Source organism: Schistocerca americana, chromosome 3 (genome assembly GCF_021461395.2).
Source record: "Schistocerca americana isolate TAMUIC-IGC-003095 chromosome 3, iqSchAmer2.1, whole genome shotgun sequence".
NCBI classification, from domain to species: domain Eukaryota; kingdom Metazoa; phylum Arthropoda; class Insecta; order Orthoptera; family Acrididae; genus Schistocerca; species Schistocerca americana.
Genome location: NC_060121.1, coordinates 302,557,246 through 302,571,034, shown reverse-complemented (window position 1 = coordinate 302,571,034; position 13,789 = coordinate 302,557,246). Strand labels below are relative to the sequence as shown.

General features: G+C 46.0%; 1 pseudogene; it reads right to left on the bottom strand.

Annotated features, from left to right (window-relative positions):
• LOC124606043 overlaps positions 1-2,785 on the bottom strand; it is a 54,867-nt pseudogene extending 52,082 nt beyond the window's left edge.
• Positions 2,786-13,789: the final 11,004 nt, after the last annotated feature.

The following is a 13,789-nucleotide window of genomic DNA, read 5'->3' as shown; positions in this document are numbered from 1 at the left end:
TCAGACAAAGGACGAAGAATATTGAACAACATGGCTCTTGAGATCGCCGGATTCTGTTCAGTGGTAACGCTTGTCCGATGGATAAGCAACGCAGCAGCTTTCGTGGCAGTCAATAAGTCCGAGTCGTCCCCGTTCGCGCGGCAAAGTACGCGTGGCGTAAGCCACCTTGAAAATGTCTCCCCTCCACAAAAGCCAATAGATAGCATGTGTTATTGCTCTGCCCAAATCCTTTGGTACCTCAAATAGCTGGGTAAGGTACCAGGCTTCGCTTAACAATAAAATGTTGATTAAAAGCACCCTCTGCGTCAAAGCGAAGCTGCGAGTAGCGGACAGGTGACCATTGCTCGTATTCCATGTAACACAATACGCCAGTTCTATTGACGCAGTCTGCAAGAGGATGGCTTTGAAACGGAAATACAAAATTTGTGTGTTGGTGTTTCACAGTAAACCACGGGCGTTAGAAGCCCCATGTCGCCGCATAAATTGGCAGACAGACCGTTTTACGGGTATTTATACTCACACCCGAGGCACATTCATATTCAGTGAGGACAGGGCGTATTTTGTCGAAATCAGTGGCCGAGGAGACCAAGAGGCCAAGGTCATCGGCATAAGCGCGACAAACCTGGTTTGCATCCCCAATACTTACTCCCCTGCAAGAACTGTGCAAATTACGCAACAAACTATCAAATGAAATTCCGTAAAGTGCCATTGACAAAGGGCATCCTTGTTTCACAGAACAGCGGAGTGGAACAGGCTCCGATAAAAAATCGTTGATGCTAATCTGCGATGTGGACTCCGCAAAAAGGTTAGAAATCGTAGTAATAAACATTGCACCAAACCCAAATTCCTGAAGCACTCGCCAAAGATACTGATGGCTAACTCCGTCAAATGCCATGGCGAAATCGATGGATAAAATAACAAAACGAATTCTGTTCGTTGTAGCATATGCAATGGCGTCTCAGTACGTCGATACAACACCATAGCAAGTGCGTTCCGGCACTGCACAGAATTGAAAAGGGTTAGTTTTGGCATAACCAGCTTCAAGCGGGACGATCGACATTAACTAAAGAGCTTATAATCACCACTGAGAAGGGTGATAAGTCAAAGATTGAACAGTTTCCTGTGAACTCTAACGTTTGGACCCAATATCACACCACCCTCAAGAAAGGACGCAGGGACGTCCACTCCACTTAAAATTTCGTTAAAGACGTCTATCAGCACGGAGCCAAAGAAATGTCAAAAACGCAGATAAAATTCTGGCGGCAGCCAATCAGCACCTGGCGATTTATTCGTGGAACACAGTTTCACCCATCACGCACTTCCTCCACGGTAAATTGAAATTGTGCAGTGAGATGACGTCGATGGGTTACGGTTAAGACGTATGTAAGGACGTTGAGAAAATAGGAAATGGTGGCAGCGTCCGTGTTTTTTTTCACAGTGAATAGTTCGACAAAGTGACGGTGTGCCTCGGCAAGAATTTTCGCCTGGCTGCGAAGTCGCGCACCGTCAACTGATTCCAACTCTGTAACGTGTAACCTCCCCACGGATAAAAAAATGTAATGTATATAGCATTCACATTTTAGCGTAACCTCCCAACAGATAAATTATACAACCTACAAATAATACAATGTGACTAACCTCCTAATAAAGTTGTGACTCACTTATAACCTTTCAATAATTGACTGTGAATTTAAACTGGTAAATTTACGACGTCAGCAGTGCTGCATCATGGCCCTTAAAGATCATACTGAATAAAGTGAAAATTCCTACCTCAATAAAGTCGCCTGATAACGCGTATATATCTGCTCCTATATGAAACTAAACTTTTCTGGCACAGCCGAGTGCAATGCTGGCCGACAGATTTGTCATGTATAAAAACAACTGATTTCTCTTTACAATAATAAGGATAACCATGGATTGGAGAAACCGGCGCAAAATTAGGGTGCGACAGACGTCGCACATTGAGTTTCCGTAATTGACTGGTGCGGTATTTGATCTCCAACAGAAAATGTAAGCGGCAGACGTACGCATAATCAGAAAATATCACTGGCTGAACGGATGACTCCGAGACAGTTCTTTTTATCACTAGAAAAATAGATTCTGTCAACACGACTCCTCCCCGTCGTGTCGAAGAATGTAAATCCCATTTCCCGCGGGTGTAAAGGACACGAAGAGTCAATTAATTTCATCTCTGAGACAAGCGTCTGCAATTCGAGGCATTTACACGGCCGTGGATCCTGGTCCCTGTCTTCCAGAACACAGTTAAAATCGCCGCCCAGGGCTATAGGCAGATAGGGGCCCCGTAAAAGATGACAAACGTAGTTACTATAAAAAACACGGCGAAGCGGCTTCCCATCGATTCCAGAAGGAGCGGTGACGTTAATATAGCGAACTTTGTTGGCTGTGCAAGCCACACCTCGACCATTAGGAATAGTAGCAGCATTACTGTAATCACGTCCAATGTGAATTAAAACAGCAGTACCACAATTACTCTCTATCGAAATTCAAGATCACTTGATACCGCGGAATTGAGTTAATAAAGTATGTCACAGACTCCTGTAAAAACACAATGTCGGAACCAATGAAATTCAAAAAATCCACCAAACTTGAAAACTTCACAGTTGACTCTAGTTTGTTAAGATTGACAGTAGCAACGACAGACAGTGGGCGTGCTACCATACATTATAGGATAAACAAGTGAGGCAAATTAAACGGGGGTAGAAGACCCACCTGCCTCCTCCATATCTTCCTCGTAGTCGCCTTGCGCAGAAGGTGCAGCCGACATAGGTCTTTCCTGTGTAGGAGGTGCAGGTACGGAATCCTGCAAAGCGGGACGCGTGCGCCTCTGAGGCGTGTCTTCGGCTTTTCGCTTGACCGAAAGCTGGGCCGAGGGTTTGTTGTCTGAGTCGTTGCTATGTCCTTCGATAAATTAACATCAGGATGGTGCAGAATATCCTTTAATTGTCGGACTACCTCTTCCCTCCTGTCTTGCGACACACTTGTAGGCGCGGGTTGACGTCTGCTGCAAGGCGCCGTCAACAATGTACATCAGCCAGCAAACGGCCGGGATTCAACTGCGGTGCGGTGCGGGGGCGTTTGCGTTGGTTTTTGCATAGACTTTTGCTTTTGCTTCGACTTGGCACGTGGAACCGGCTTCCATTCCGGAAGTCACATTACTAACAGTCGCATCAGAGTGGAAACGGTGGTGTACGGAAATTTAAGCAGTTACGAGGGCACGTCACTTCAGGCATTTCCAAATCTTCGTTCACCTACGTGTGAATTTCAAGGGCAGACGTCTGAGTTAAGTTACTATCAAATTCGCACTGTACATAATTTTCGCGGTCTTCAGACTCCATCGTTATTCACAGTTCAGCTGAACACAGCAGCGAAGAAACAGGCGCCGAAACGAACCACCGCCGATCGTGTAGCACTCATAGACACTGCACGACGCGCCGCAGCGAGCGCGCGATGCGCACGACTCTGAAGAGGCTGGTGCCGTAAACCAGCGCCTTAGACCGGTCGGCCACGCCTTCTTCGGTGAGCTTCTTTAGCTGTAATATTTGAAAATTCCACCGTGGTTCTGTTGCTGTTGGCTGCGTCTTGTAGACGAAACGAAATCGTATCCTATCCGGCGGCCGTTATTAACATGAATGAAACAAATTATCTACTTCTGAAGCTCTCCGTATGTGAAAGAAAAATGAAAACTGCGTAAGTTGAAGTCCATTTGAGTACAACCATGTCTGTCCTGAAGGCGAGACAAATTCCAGTAAACCACGGAAGTGGGCATAATGAAATGTAAAAGGAAAGGAAATCAGTCGAAACACAATCCTCTTGAGGTTTCTGAAATGCTAGTCGCAGCACTAATCACTGTAAAACTCTGCTTCTTGTGGTAACGTGAAAATAAAAGGTTTTTCTCTACAAAGACTAATTTCGGTCTGATGAAAAGTCGCGAGGAAACACGTGATCTTCAAAATAACTATTGGAACTTAACTTTTCATCTCCGAGTGAAAATTTAACACAGTCCATTCGGTGGCACGCTAGAAACAGATGAAGAGTTGAGGTCGGTTTCGCACTACAAAAACGATAAGTCACTGAGAAATCAAAACGTTGCAATCCGTGATATGTTCGGGAAAGAAAACGCACTCTTACGTAATGGACACCCCTCAGCACATTCACCATCGTACTTCAGGAATATATACAACAAAAGCTTATTAAAAAAGTACCAACTGAGTACTAAAAGCGTTACGGAAATTGGCTTCTGGCGAGCGTAAGAAACACAAATAACATCACAACCCAAGATGACGACCATACGAGACCTTTCAGATAAAATTTACCTGAAGGAGGCCTCCTTCAAAAACAAGATAATTTCCGTACCACTCCTCAAGTTAAGTCATATGTATACAGTCTCTGTGCAAAACAAAACGACAGACCAACGGCGAAACAACAGTCGAAACACACAACAGTCCGCAGACCCGTTATCGTCTTACACAGTATCCATCATAAACCATAATATAATATATATGAAAATTTATATTCAGCTGTCTCCATCGAGGTATATCAACAACACCTGTCGGTAGCTGATGGTTTCAATTAATTATCAATAAAATAACAACAGAAATAAATTTCAACGTAAGGTGACATTCGTGAGGTAAATATGTCCATCCACTGAAAAACAGATTTCGTCCTTTAATTTCACAGGTAGCGTATCAGTCGCTATCTACGTTTCGTAACACACATAAAGTTAAGACGAATTGCCAGAAACGTGAAGTCCCCTGCCAGAGCAGTTTTTCAAAAGCATAGGCTAAATTGACGTGTAAAAAGTTGGCGAATGTTTGATGATACTACTTCTTCGGTTGTGTCTTGTCAAGTTCAGCAGACCAATACACGAAATACAGATAAGCGTGCATTATTTGCAAATGAAGCATGGCATATATAGTATGTGCCAGAACCAAGTGCTGGCAGCTCATCCTGTTGGAGGAAAGGGGCTGAAGTCCGGGATGAGTGCAATGGTAGCGCTAAAACAGTCAACGTTGGTCCTGTTAACCAGGGCGAGAATCCACACAGCAACATGCAAAACCGACGTAGAACGCGCACAAGTAAAACGGTGTCTTCCTGCGGACAGCTGTCACAAGAGCTGTATGGCCTTAAATTGTGTTTCATCTTGGCATTGGTGGGAAGAAGACGGTTGACCACCTTGTACCAGAAGCTGCTCACTGCCGATGAGAGATACGGAGCATGAACATTCGCCCACACCACCTTCCACGTACACGTCGGGTAAAGACTCTGCATTTTATGTGCGGCTGGTTGCCTCCTCAGGCCTTGGTATACCACTCGTGCAGTTCGCGATGGTGGGTCCAGATCGTCACTGTCAAGGTAATTTCCTGCACATAAAAGTGAGACATATACGATGAATGAGTAATGCTGCAGCTTTCGTAGCACAGTGGATCAGGCCAAGCGCCCCTTTTTCTCGCGGCAGAGTACACGTTGTGTACTACACCTCAAAAATATCGTCCCTCAACAGGAGCCAGTAAACCGCCTGTGTGATGGCCCTCCTCAATTCCTTCGGAATATGAAAAATTTGGGCGAGATAAGCTTTGCTGAGGACGAAGTAGTTCAGCAAAAGAACACGTTGTTTCAGCGTTAAGTATCGGGTGCAATACAAATGATCCATCGCTCGAATTACATATAAAATGAGACGCCAATTGTAAACAGCCGTTTTCAAAAGATTTGCTTGGACATGGATACCTAAAATCTTTGGTTCCTGTTTGACATTGAACCAAGGGCGCTTTAAGCCACGTATCGCATTATAAATTTGCAGAAAAACAGTTCTGCGGCTATTGATCTCTGCCCCCGAAGCTTGCTCATACAGCATGAGAACATTTTGGATGGCGTCCAGATCAGAGGGCGAAGACACGAAGAGGCCCAGCTCATCGGCATAGGCCCGACAAACGTGTTTTACTCCCCCGCAGGAGCTGTCCAATTTTCGTAAAAGTGGATCAAAGACATGGCGAATAACGCCATGGATATTGGGCACCTTCGTTTAACCGAACGTTTCAGGTCAATACTGCCTGATAAAAATCGATTAACGTAAACACGAGAAGTTGAGGCTTGAAACAGATTGAAAACCATTGTCACAAAGTTTGTGCCGAAACCAAATTTATGCATGACTCGCCAAAGGTAAATATGGCTGACCCGATCAAAAGCCGTAGCGAAGCCAATAGACGGAATTCCAAAACGGATTTCCTCCACTGTGGCGTAAGCAATGAAGTCTCCAAGTTAACACAGTCTCGTAAATTATTCTATGTGGCACTGCGCAATTCTGAAAGTCGCTGATCTTGGATATTACGATCTGTAAACGTGTTGCAACACATTTCGTGAATGTTTGCAATCCCCACTGAGGCAAGTAATGGGGCGAAGATTTGACGTCCTATACTTCACCCTGGCCTTCGGTGCCAGTATAATAACCCCTTCAAGAAACGACGCAGGAACCGACACTGCGCTTAAAATTTCATTAAAAATGTCGGTGATAGTCGTACGAAGTAAAGGCCAAAACCTAAGATAAAATTCTGGCGGCAGACCATCTGCCACCTCGGGATTTATTTTTGGAACACAAGAACATCAGATACTTGCTTCACTGTAAAGGGAACATTAAGGTGGCAGCGATCAGTAGCTGTTACAATGTGTGGTGCCACTTGTAAAACATCTGCAAGAATTGCAGCATCACTGCGTTTGTCGCTAAATAAATCCGCGAAATGACGATGCACTTCAGTAAGGGTTGCCGACTGTGTGCGGAGCCGCTCACCAATAGCTGATTAAAGTTCCGTTACGCAACTGCGCGCGGCACGCCGACGTTCCCGTAGCAAGTGGAACATTGAAGGTGTTTCACCTTTAAGGTGTCCAGGATCCAGGAGCCTGGCTCAGCACAACCGACCCGTAAAATGACGACGTTTGCAGTTCCACAAGAAGCCCCCCTAATTTTGCGAATTCGCGCTCCCCTGAGAGCAGGGTCATACATCTGCGTGTTAATAACATCTTGCAAACTGAGCTCATAAAATTCAAGCGTGGATTTTTTCCAGAGCGTGGAGCTGGAACTAAATTCCTAGAGTGTTTTCCGCTAAGCTGGTTTTGCATATGATATCTACCAAGACAAGGTTGTTTCGTATAGGGCGCGATATTGCAGAACTCGCCGCCACACATTTGCAATTGCGGGTTGTAAAGTGTGTAAGTAGGCTGTTTAGGTTTTCTTATTGGTAACGCCACGTAGTGCTCTGTATGAAAATCACTGGCTGTGCTGTGTGCAGTCTGTGGCTAGTTTGCATTGTTGTCTGCCATTGTAGTATTGGGCAGCTGGATGTTACCAGCGCGTAGCGTTGCGCAGTTGGAGGTGAGCCGCCAGCAGTGATGGATGTGGGGAGAGAGATGGCGGAGTTTTGAAATTTGTAAGACTGTCATGAACTGCTATATATATTATGACTATTAAGGTAAATACAGTGTTTGTTCTGTATTAAATTCTTTCATTTGCTAACTATGCCTATCAGTAGTTAGTGCCTTCTGTAGTTTGAATCTTTTATTTAGCTGGCAGAAGTGGCGCGTCCTTTATTGCAGTAGCTCGAGTAACCAAGATTTTTGTGAGGTAAGTGATTTGTGAAACGTATAGGTTAATGTTAGTCAGGGCCATTCTTCTGTAGGGATTTTTGAAAGTCAGATTGCGTTGCGCTAAAAATATTGTCAGTTTAAGCACAGTCTTGTATAATTTTTCTAAGGGAACGTTTCAAGTGGTATCAGACAAGTGACGGGTATTCAATTTCCAGAGGCGTCACACGCGAGGTGGTGGTGGTGGTGGTGATAAGAGTGGAGCTGACGAACATAAGCGCAGTGGTCAGAGAAAATTGCGGGATGAACCATATATATATATATATATATATATATAATGTAAATGCCGCCACGAATCAGTCAATTTCAAGTTCTGTTACCAAAGCCTGCAGTTGAACATATCTGTACGCTCGCAGCTCCAGATCGCTCTCGTCTAGCACACAATTAAAATCGTCACAATGGCATAAACACTCCGGAACAGCTTCGCACCAGCCCCAAAAGGAGCATACACATTCACTTAGCGGACTTTCTTCACTGTGCATGCAACACCTCTACCGTTTGGAATTTTCGCAATGTTTGAGATATCATGCCCCAATCGAACTAGAATCGCTGTGCCACAACTAAATTCAGGATCAAAATACACTAAAATCTGGTATCCTGGCACCGTGTGAATCAAATAAGAGACCACTTACAGTAGGAAAACGATGTCTCCACGAACATATTGAAAAAGTCAACCAACGCTAAAAATTTAGCATTTGACTCAATTCTGTTAATGTCAATTGTAGCAACAACTGATGGTGGATGCGCTACCGTAAAGTATATGAAAAAATGCGCTACGGGGGGGGGGGGGGGGGGGGGGTTCGATGCCCGTCGCTTATTCTACATCATCGGACCAGTTTATTGGCGTACTTAACTCCGGACGGGGTGGCCCCACCACCATATCCATATCAAGTGGAACTACAGATGATGCACTCCTAAAGTGCGCATCATTTATATTGGCGGCGGAGTTTAGGTTCGTTCTGCGCATCTGACGTCACAAAACACAGTCAGCAAATGAACAGAGAACGACGTTGCCAGATCTCGACTGCAGTGCAGAGCATGGACGAGTGTCTTCAGTTCTAGAAACGTTGTCATAAATAAAGTAATAGAACAAAAGCAATGTCTTGATAGCAGACATTCTTTTATAGTAAGTATGGAAAAAGCATTCTTTATACCAATTGCTTCATATTCTATTAATTAATTAAACCAAACGAGCAATAAGACTCCTAATTCAGGCGGTAGCAAGGAAAGGTGTTTGTATCAATCTCACGAACCGCTTTTTCGCAATAAAGAACAGCGGCAATTGTTTATTTCCTATTGTACTTCGACGAAGCGTGAGTAATTCATAGTCATACCAACAGTGTTTGTCAGTATTTTGCGTGACGTGTTATAGCCCTTACAGCGTTCTGTAGTAAAAGAGCCGCCATAGCGTAACGGTTAAGGTGTTGGGCTGCTATGCGAAAGGTTGTGAGGTCAAACTTTGTGCGGTGTTTTATATTTTCATTATTTGAAAACAATATCGAAGTGCCTTATTTCACGAATTATATTAGTTTGAATGCAATTTTTGAAATTTCTAGTGCTTTCTCTCTTCATTAACCCTTTCGCTGCTGCAGACACGTGCTCCCCGCATTCCGCGCTGTGCGCGATTTTGTAATCACTGCGCTGCTCGCCTGTGCAGACACATGGTGTTCCCACTGCTTTGACACACTTATCATTCGATTTCACAAAAACTATTTGGCCCAAAAATTTGATTTTTGCACTTCTTCTTGACTGGTACCTTCCCCCCATAAATGACTTAATTTTGTTTCGATGTTCAACGCAGTTATTACGCAGCATTAAATGTAGTATACCATTGCACGAAATTATGAAGAGTTACAGAGGTAGAAGTCCGTAGTGTATACTTTCCGTATGGTCGATTTTAGTTGCTACAATGCGTCCAGTTTTGTTTAATGTATTTTGTCTACTTCCTTTTGATTGATTGAAGTGCTTTAAAATAAAGCCAAACGTGCTCAGTGTAAATAAAACTTCTGTTACAGTCGCGAAAGACGGAATATTTCTCAGTATTGCATACGACACCTATGTGGTACTTAAATGAGATATTGTTATACAGTAAATTTTATATGAAATTGTGGCAACTAAAATCGACCATATGGAAAGTATACTCTATGGACTTTAACCTCTGCAAACTCTTCAAAATTTCGTGCAATGGTTTACTATATTTAATGGGGCATAATAACTGCGTTCAACATCGAAACAAAATTGTCATTTATGGGGGGAAGGTATAAGTCAAGAAAATGGGTAAAAATCTAATTTTTGGGCCAAATAGTTTTTGTGGAATCGAATGATAGTGTCAAAGCAGTCGGAACACGATGTGTCTGCACAGGCGAGCAGTGCAGTGACAAAATCGCGCACAGCGCGGAATGCAGGGAGCACGTCTTTGAAGCAGCGGAAGGGTTAATGCGGCCGTGGTGGCTTTAATTCATGAACTGCGCGCTCCCCCCTAAACGTAAGCTTGCGAACTATGCTATACTATGGCGCTGCTTCTGCTGGCGCGTGCGTCGTGTGCAACTGGCAACGCAGCAATCTCCCGCGTCTGGGCGGGCATGCGCGAGCCGCCAAGATAAAAGAATTCAACTATAGTACTGACTTGTCCGGAGGTAGCCTGTGGGCGAGTACGCCTTCGATAAGAATCCTCCGTCTTCCTTTTCACAGACTGCTGTGTAGATTGCGTAGTTGGAACACTGTCCCTGTGAACTTTGGCGACCTGTCCACTATCCTGTTAACCTTTATTTAAAATTTGCTTCAACTGACGAACCGTAACGCCACGTCGGCTTTCCGCCGCACTTTCCTTTTCCTTTTGCTGTTGCCGGCCGCCGGAATCGGACACTTGCGCCGAGGCAATGTCGGTGCGGGGCGACAATCGTTGCGAACTTTTCTGCTTCTGTTTCAGGCTGCGCCGTGCAACAGGTACCCTGCCAGGAGACAGGCTCCGATCCGTCCTAACCGAAACTCCTTCCAATACTCGGGAACTACTGGCGCTACGGAACCTTTGTGAGCCACGGCTTCTTTCCATGTAACTTGCACGCCGCGGTTCTGGTTCTAGAGGGGTGGGGAGCGGTTTCCCTTCCCTCACGTCTTTCAACATGAACAGAAGAAACCGACGCACCCTTATTGACAAAAGCATCAACGACAGAAGCTAATGAGCCGATATTGACAACAGGTGAAGCAATAACAACCGGAACAATGTCTGACACGGGCGGTACCTGAGTAGCAAGAGCAGCCTGTGGTACAATAACAAATTCTCCTTCACCTACACACAATGAATTTTGGAACATTGCCGAAACAGCAGAAATCTGAGACGTGTAGTGATTTCCATTGCTTCGGGCTCGGTCGTGTTTGCTTTTTCGGCAGGCCGGTGCGTGGGTGACTGACCCAGCACGACCGACGCGTACGTCAACACATCAGTTGGACCACTTCCCTGACCACCTAATGGTAACCGTACCGGTCGCGTGCGTCTCGGACAATTTTGCAGCAAGTGATCAGTAGCATTACAGAATAAACAGGTCTATGGCTGCCCGTTGTATGAAATACATGCCCGGTGGCCGGCAATGACTAAAAACGACGGAACATGTTTCCGTACAATTACTTTTACACTCTTAATACCATTGTCCACCTGATAGATGTACGCAGACGATCATTTTTCTTCAGTTACAGATAGTACAGTTCCGTAAGGCATTAAGCTCCGAACTATTGTCTCATTACGAGTTCAAACGGCAAGTTGAAAACACGTACATTCCGTAACCCATAACCAGCGTTTGAAACAGTCACATCACTAATGCTCCCATCAATGTGCTTGAATTTCCGAATACCTCCATTGACGTTCACTAAGGATTCACAAAGTTCGGGAATCTAAAGTTTCAAAAATAAAGAGTTCAGAAAAGCGTCTAGCTGCAAACCTAACTCTTAGTTTCCCAGTAATTTTAACTCTTCCTTAATCCACTTACGTATTTCGAAGGCAGACGGCGTATCAACGTTACTGTCAAAGGCGCACCGAATATTATTTTCCCTGTATTCTTGATCCGTGTTACTCACTGTTCAGGAGACAACACAAACGCTGAAGAAGGCGCCGCGACGAACCGCCGCGTCCACGAGGCACTAGCAAGCACTGCCGAACGCGCCGCTACCACGGGGGCGATAAGCACGAGCCCGCACCTCCGAACAGACTGGTGCCTTACACCAGCGCATTAGACCGCTAGGCCAACCCCCCCCCCCCCCCCCCCCCCCCCACACCCCGCAGGTCCGGGAGTTAGAATAGGCCCGAGGTATCCCTGCCTGTCGTAAGAGGAGACTAAAAGGTTTCTCAAACTTCTCAGCCCTATAATTTCAGGTTCCATTCTACCAAAAAACAGGATTGCTACCAGTGCCTTCATCAATGCCTTTGAGGGTGATTCATTGCCTGAAAAGGTCAAAGTTATGTTTTATCGCTGTGACGTTAAACCAAACGCCCCTCCACCTATGCGATGCTTAAAGTGCTGGAAATTCGGGCACATATCTTGCTGCTGCACGTTCAACGCCACATGTCGAGACTGCGGACATTCACTCCATCCAGATACTCCCTGTGCGCCTCCTCCCACTTGTATCAACTGTGGAGAGCAGCACTCCCCTCGTACAGTATTCCAAAAGGAGCGAAAAATCATGGAGTACAAGATCCTGGACCGGTTGACTTAAAAAGAGGCTAAATGTAAATTTGAACGATTACACCCCGTTAGGTTGACGTCCATATACGTTGCAGCCACATTACCATTGCCATCAGAAGCTCCAGTTGTACCTACTTCAGGAGCAAGGTCCCCCCCCCCCCCCCAAACGCCGAGGACATCAGTCCTCTCCCTCCCAGCCGGAGAAGCAGTAGCTTCCTCCGGCTCCTTTTGTGCAGAAAGGGACCCTTGGGGCCCTCTCCCGAGGTCAGCATTGTCACAAGCAGTGGCTTAAGGAGCCAAAAGCTGCTGGACAAAGAGCTTCATCGTCTTCTTCCAGGCCTGAAGCTACTACAGATAAGTCCTCTGAGCAAGCCCCTGAAAGGAAGCGAGAGGGCAAGCAAACAAAGAAGTCTGCTAAGAAAAATGACCCTCTGGTAGACCCAACACCACCACTCTGTACCAATTCTGCATCTGCAGATCAGGTGGACATCTCAGCGTCCCTTGAGGACCTGAATATCACTGATGCCGCATCCACAATAGGAATGGATACAAATACTCAATTGGTGGCAGCAGGTGACAGAGGTGTAACCTACTTCCTTTCATGCTTCATGACTTCCCAGCTTCACAATAGCGGCATCCTCCAGTGGAATTACTGCAGTCTTCTCCACCACCTGGCTGACTTACGGCAACTGTTAAGCTTTGCACCTGCTTCCCACATTGCCCTCCAGGAAAGCTGGTTCCCGGCAATGCAGCCCCTGCCAACTGCGGCTATTGGGGATATTAGAAGAACCATAGCGACTGCAATAGTGTGTCAGGTGGAGTTCGTGTCCATATCCTGAACTAAGTATGCAGTGAAATCGTACCCCTTCCCCCCCCTGCGGGTTCGGGGGTTAGAATAGGCCCGCGGTATTTCTGCCTGTCGTAAGAGGCGACTAAAAGGAGTCTCACATGTCTCGGCCTTCTGTGATGGTCCCCTCTCGGGATTGACCTCCATCTTTCTAAATTATTCCGAAGAGCGAGCCAATTAGGGAAGGGCGCCTCACATGGTGCACTGTATCCATCGTGCAATTAGACCTTTAGCCGGCTTTCTCATCGTTGCAGTGGTGTCCCGCTCGTTTTCGATCTCTTGGGCGAGGATACGTCCCTGGGTGCGATTACCACGCTGCACTCTGCAGTGTTTCTTTTAACTGCGACGACGACATTGGATATTTTTGCACCTAAGATCCAGCACGGTAGCCAGTCGGTTGTGGTGGGGCCGCCATGTACCCTGTTGGTTGTAGCCCCCTGACAACACAGGGATCGCTCTACTGATGCCTGCGCCGTTAACTCTCCACGTATGCCAAGGAGTAGATGCCTATCCTCCTGGGGTTTCGAGACTCCCGGCAACGGCCATCCTGCCAGGTGGCCTTTGCTGTGGCTGGGTGGCGCCCGTGGGGAGGGCCCTTGGTCGGAGTAGGTGG